Below are 6000 nucleotides of genomic sequence, written 5' to 3' on the forward strand. Positions count from 1 at the left end.
CTGAGCTAAGAGGCATGGACAGCTTGCATGGAGCTCCAAGGATCAGTGTGAGTCAAGGACTAAAGATGCATGGGTAGGTGGCTAAGAGTGTCACCAGAACATAAACCACACAGAGGAACAGATTAAGAGCTACTGATTTCTGCCAGGATGCATCCAAAGCAAGAATAGAAGTTACTCTGAACATTTTTCTAAAAAAAAAAAAAAAAAAGAATTACACTGATCTGTGATTTAGAATGGTAACTCTGGAAGCAATGAGGAAGATTGATTAGAGAGAGAGACTCAAAATCAGGAGCTGGAATGGACCCATGTTAATGATCCATTTATAGTGGGTATAGCACACTGTACGACAAGAGGCCCTTAGAGCCAAAATAAATGTTTTTCTGTGTAGACAAGTCCCCACTGTCACATCTCAATGCTACTGCCACCTCTCCTTTTCAACAATCAGACAAGCAACCAAAGAAATCAGAAGTTAATCAAATAAAATATTCTCTCTTGAGAACTGTGCCTGTGTGCTCAGTCGTGTCCTCCTCTTTTGTGACCCCACAGACTGTAGCCCACCAGGCTCCTCTGTCCATGGATTCTTCCAGGCAAGAATACTAGAGTGAGTTGTCATTGCCTACTCCAGGGGAGCTTCCTCACCCTGGGATTGAACCCGTGTCTTTTGAGTCTCCTGTATTGACAGGTGGGTTCTTTACCACTGAGGCACCTGAGAAGCCACTGAGAACTGTCGTTCCCAATAGAACTTCCTGCAGTAATAGATATTGAGCATTTTAAATGTGACCACTGTGACTCAGTAATTTTATTTTAATTGAATGTCCATAGTCCCATTGGCCTATGCCATCATAGTAAACAGTGCAGCTCTAGAGAATAAAACTTTACTGAACTAGGAGAAACAAAGCATTTTTTAAAAACTCTACTACCAATCATCCAACCCCAGTGGCTTTGCTGGCTTTTAAAGAGGACATGTACCTACCTCTTGGATCTTTTTGACACAGGGATCGAATTTGGGTCTCCTGTACTGGTGGGCAGATTCATTGCCACTGCACCACCTGGGAAGCCCCTGCAAAAGCCCACATTAAAATAATAAGATGCAGTGCTTATATTTAGCTCAGGCATGAGAAAACATCAAAAACACTGTCACTTTCAAAAGGGATCCCTTTGAGTTATTCAGAGAGATCATCTTTACTTGATGGATAAGAGAGAGAGAGACTCAAACCAGGAGCTGGAATGGACCCATGTGATGGTGGGTCCATCTATCTATGGTGCATAAAATCATAGAAATCAGCAAGAGGTTGACTAGTTCTCTCTGTTTCACAAAGAGAAGAATTTACCTCCTAACAATGCATTTTCCAATGAAGGCTTCCCGGCGAGTCATCATCTCATTGTAACTGAAGAACAGCTGGATGACTGTGGTGTGTAGTTAAATGTTTTTGTAAGTTGATTTGTGGTGCTAGCTTCCTGGATCATAGAAATTATTTTGGTCAATAGTTTTTTTCTCTGTGGTTTTGGAGTCAAGAATTGCAATAAGTTTCTAAGTCTCTGACTGAGTGCTCCGTGTAGTTATTTCAAGAAAGCTCTTTTGCAATTTTCTTGGTAACTGATTCCTTGTTACATGAATTCAGATATGCATGTGTCATGGCTGCTAGTCAACTATTAGGACACATGACCTTTTTAATTCTTCATTCCTTAGCACTTCTTAAGGGACACTGTAGTATACTATGTAAAACCAGAACTAGATCATTTTTGCTAATCATGCTAACAAAATATACTAGAGAAGCACTGGAAGAAATTTAGTAATAGGAAGATTGTGAAATAACATTTTTTTCATACATTGGTTATTTCCAGTGGAACGAGTGTTTAGAAGATGGCTGTAATAATCTGAATCTCTGATAAACTTTAATAACAGGACACAGTACCTTGAAATCATAATTTAAAAAAATAAATGTGCCAAAAGTCACAAATATGAAATAATATTTTTCAAATTGTGGGTTACCTAGTAGTTCAGGAAATCAGTATAGTGGCTTAGAGTCAAATTTCAAATTTAGAATAGTATAGAATAGGATTGGATGAAATGGAATGAAATATAATACAACAGAAAAAAGTCAGTGTATGACACACCTATTGAGGGAGAGAAAATGCTGTATCACAAAACTCTCTGCCAGTTGTGCTCCTGTGAGTGTGTTCTGAGTTATGATGAAAAGTAATACTTTAACAGAGCATTACTATACAGAAAGCTTGAAAGCCACTGACTACCAGATGATAGGAGTTGAAATTTCCTGCTGAATGTATTGTTCCATGTGAGAAATATTTATCAGACGTCTATTCTATGCCTGATGTTGGATTCAGTTTCAAGACCATATAGCTGAATACATGCCTGCATGTGTGTGTGCATGCTAAGTCACTTCAGTCATCCTGTCCAACTCTTGCAACCCTATGGACCATAGCCTGCCAGGCATCATGATCCATGGGATTCTTCAGGCAAGAATACTGGAGTGGGTTGCCATGCCCTCCTCCAAGGGATCTTCCTGACCCAGGGATCGAACCTGGGTCTCTTACATCTCTTGCATTGGCAGGTGTCTTCTTTACCACTGGCACCACCTGGAAAACCCTGAATACATGCTTACTTCCCTCAAATAACTTACCATCTGACAGTATACACATGTGAATAATTATGGTAAGATGATATACGAATAGTTATGTTGAGAACATGGCAGAGAGGGCCCTACTTCTGCATGTGAGGGAAATCAGACGGGAAGTGAGAGGAAAACTTCCCAGAGGAGCATCTGATGTGTCCTGAGAAGTAGGTGACTGGGAAGGACAGATAGAGGGGTATTACATTGCTGTATCTTAGGGCTGACTTGTGAAATCTATTTTACCTACAGTCTGGGATGGTCCTCAGCTTTCATTGCACACCTTGATCATCTAATACAGACTGCCAGCAAACCTAGAGGCATACAGAAATTTGAAATATTTTTATTACTTCTGAATTGGTAATAATATGGGAGTGTTTGCTTTACATCGTAAAGACTATCACTTTTTTTGAGGGGGGTGCTCAGTCTTAGTCGCAGCATGCAGAATCTTTAGTTGTGGCATTCAAGACTTGCACCGTGTGAACTCTTAGTTGCAGCATATAGGATCTAGTTCCCCAACCAGGGATTGAACCCGGGCCCCCTGTATTAGAAGCATGGAGTCCCACTGGACCATCTGGGAAGTCCCCAGACTATCACTTTTAAGAGCAAAGTTTTTCGAATGGAAGGGTTTGTCTCAGATGGGTCAACAGTTATACTTCCTAGGAAAGAAAGCAAATTATTTGCATAACAGGGTGTAGAAAAATTATATGTTGTTCAAACTCCTATCTTTCAGCAATTTGAGCAAAACAAATATTTATTAGAAAATAAAATAGTGCGTGATAAGAAAATCAAGAAAATTGGGTCATGCTTTGCATACTTTTAAGGGTTATAGGACATACATCATTTAACTTAATTTCACACTTGTAAACTTTACATTATATTGGGAGTTGGGTAGGAATTGAGGTGTAGAACCAGGAATACGTGTCATGAACAATCACAGAAGGCTTTTGGAGCCAATTTAGGCAGCATATGTGTGTTTTATAAGCATGAAATTATAGAGACCCAAAAGCCCTACTTCAAAATAAGACTTTTTATCAATTTCTTTTTTCTTGGCATCATTCACATTTGAGTGTGAATATATTTGGTATTTATTTTTAAAATATCTCCTCTTTCTCTTTTTTTATATGATATCTAACAGTATTTCAAATAGTAATTCAACTCACAGGTCCCTAAATGATGTAGCAGAATCTAATAGAACTTTATTAATCAGGGCAATGGCTAAAAAGAGATCATTGATGAATTTTACTAGATAAATCACGTTTAGTCCTCTTAAATGTAGTGTATGTTCATGTGTACATTTGTGTTTGTATTCTTTCTTTAAGATGAAAAAACAATCAATCACTTTTAAAATAGTCTCAAAGAATGAAAATAACCCTTGTATTTTTTATTTCATCAATTCCATGGCATGTGCCATTGTAAAAATTTTGATACAGCCTTGAGGTATATGACCTTACTCTCCAAAAAATGACCGTTTTTTTAAATAATAACTTTGATTTGAAATGGGAAAATAAAGAATAACATTTCCAAGTTTAACCATAGCACCGTTTTTAAACAAAACTAAACCTTTCTCCTCAGGTACCCATTAAATTTTTCAGATCTTGGAAGGGAGAAGCACAATAATTACCATTGCAACCTTTACCTAAGACTTAAAAGTTAAAGAAACCTGAAAGAACTGTAACTTTTTAAAGCAGTTCTTCAGAGTTTTCCAGAATAGGAAAAGTGATTATGAGTTAGCTTGTGTTTGGGGTTTGATTTTCATCCTGCGGGAGTGAACATTAGACCAAAAATATATGGATCTTGTAGTAAAAGCTGCAGCTCCTTTCCCCAGCTGCCTGAATGCTGTAATGTCAGATTTTTCAAATTCTTCTCTACTTTAGAGGAATCCGATCATTTCCAGGAGTGTGCAGAAGGGTGCTTTTCTTCCCAGCAGAACTTCAATTGTCTACCTGTTTACACAGCAGATGCTCTGTAATTTAATCCCCACCACAAAAGACAATCATTATGATTAAATCAGGCACTAGTTTAACAAGGTACACCTAATAAGCACTTCTGGTCTTCAGATCTTGCACAAACATTCTTTCATTGGGCAACTTGTAAAATAACTTTTGCATTCTGTGGCAGACTCCTCAGACACAAGGTACAAAGCGTTGTCTCTTGACTGACTTTTCACCTAGAAAGCAGAAAAGACACCACTCCATCTGTGACTTTGATTCATGTTACCTATATGAAAGCGGGAAAGGGAGACATTTTTCTCCACTGTTTGCACTCACTGCGGGTTTTTGGTATACCACACTACTGAGCAGGATATGTGTCTCAAAGTATATGGCAAAAAACGTGCCTCAGAGAACATAACTTTTTCCAAACTCAGTTGGTTTCTCTAATTTTAAAATTCCCTCCCTTTAGACATGCACACATGTGCATGCACACACACCACATAAACACATGCACACGCATCCATACAATTTACAGAAAGCAGGGGAAAACCAGAGGGTCTTATGGAAGGCAAACAAAAGGAAGACAAAGCTTCAAAATAGAGAAGGAGCAATACATGTTAAAAGGGAATCCCACCAAGGGTAAAAAAGAAATCTAGAGCATGGAAAACAATGTCGTTTTCACCTCTATAAAGAGGAAACAGTCCAAAGGAGAAAAAACATCCAACAGGATTGCAGTTCACGTGTATCATTTCCTTTCAAGCCCAAAGGTGCAATTTGCAGATCAGCTTCTCCTATCTCTGTCCAGTGTCTTGGCTATTTCTGTGCTTTTGTCACCATTTCTCACCTTTTCCTTCTTTTTTGTTAATCTCTCTCCCTCTCAGGAGGTAAATAGAAGGTGATCCCTCTATTTATAATAAAGATTGTAATGCCTTTTGGATTGAATGTGGAAGAACAAGTCAGGAATTCTAAACAGTCAAGCAGTATTAGGCTCTGGCAGAACTGTGGTCAGAAGGAGGGAAAGGGAGTGAGCCTGGACACAGGACAATGGAGCTGATGTCCTCAGAAATCGCTGCAGTTTATACTTTCCATTTAAAGAAAACTCATGGCTCAAATACAAACCGATGGAGTAAAAAAAGGCACAATAAGGGTTTCTAGTCTGTTGTTGATTTAGAGAACTTGTCTTGATGTGTTCCTTCCATCCATCATCCAAGGAGAAGCAGCCCTCTCTGAGTTGTTTCAAATCCATTTCCTGCAGTGGACCTCACAGCTGCACCCACCACATATGGTATGATACACTTATGCAGTAGCTCACATAGAAACACGTTTCTGGAGTAGAAAGAAATTACTGATGTATTGGTATGACAGATATTCCCAAAATTTATATGAGAAAAGAGAGCCAGACGCCAGAAAAAGCTGCTTTTATATGTAAAGATCAG

At 38.6% G+C, this 6000-nt stretch overlaps 1 long non-coding RNA gene across 1 annotated transcript in view; it reads right to left on the minus strand.

Moving 5' to 3' along the window:
• The window catches only part of LOC145541918 (uncharacterized), a 163055-nt gene extending 162036 nt beyond the window's left edge, over positions 1 to 1019 (minus strand). Inside the window, exon 1 of the long non-coding RNA XR_014079411.1 lies at positions 974 to 1019. This is a non-coding gene — a long non-coding RNA (uncharacterized LOC145541918). The remainder of the gene's footprint in view (positions 1 to 973) is intronic.
• Positions 1020 to 6000: the final 4981 nt, after the last annotated feature.

The sequence above is a fragment of the Giraffa tippelskirchi genome, chromosome 3 (genome assembly GCF_054371585.1).
Source record: "Giraffa tippelskirchi isolate mGirTip1 chromosome 3, T2T-mGirTip1v1.2.pri, whole genome shotgun sequence".
Taxonomy (NCBI): domain Eukaryota; kingdom Metazoa; phylum Chordata; class Mammalia; order Artiodactyla; family Giraffidae; genus Giraffa; species Giraffa tippelskirchi.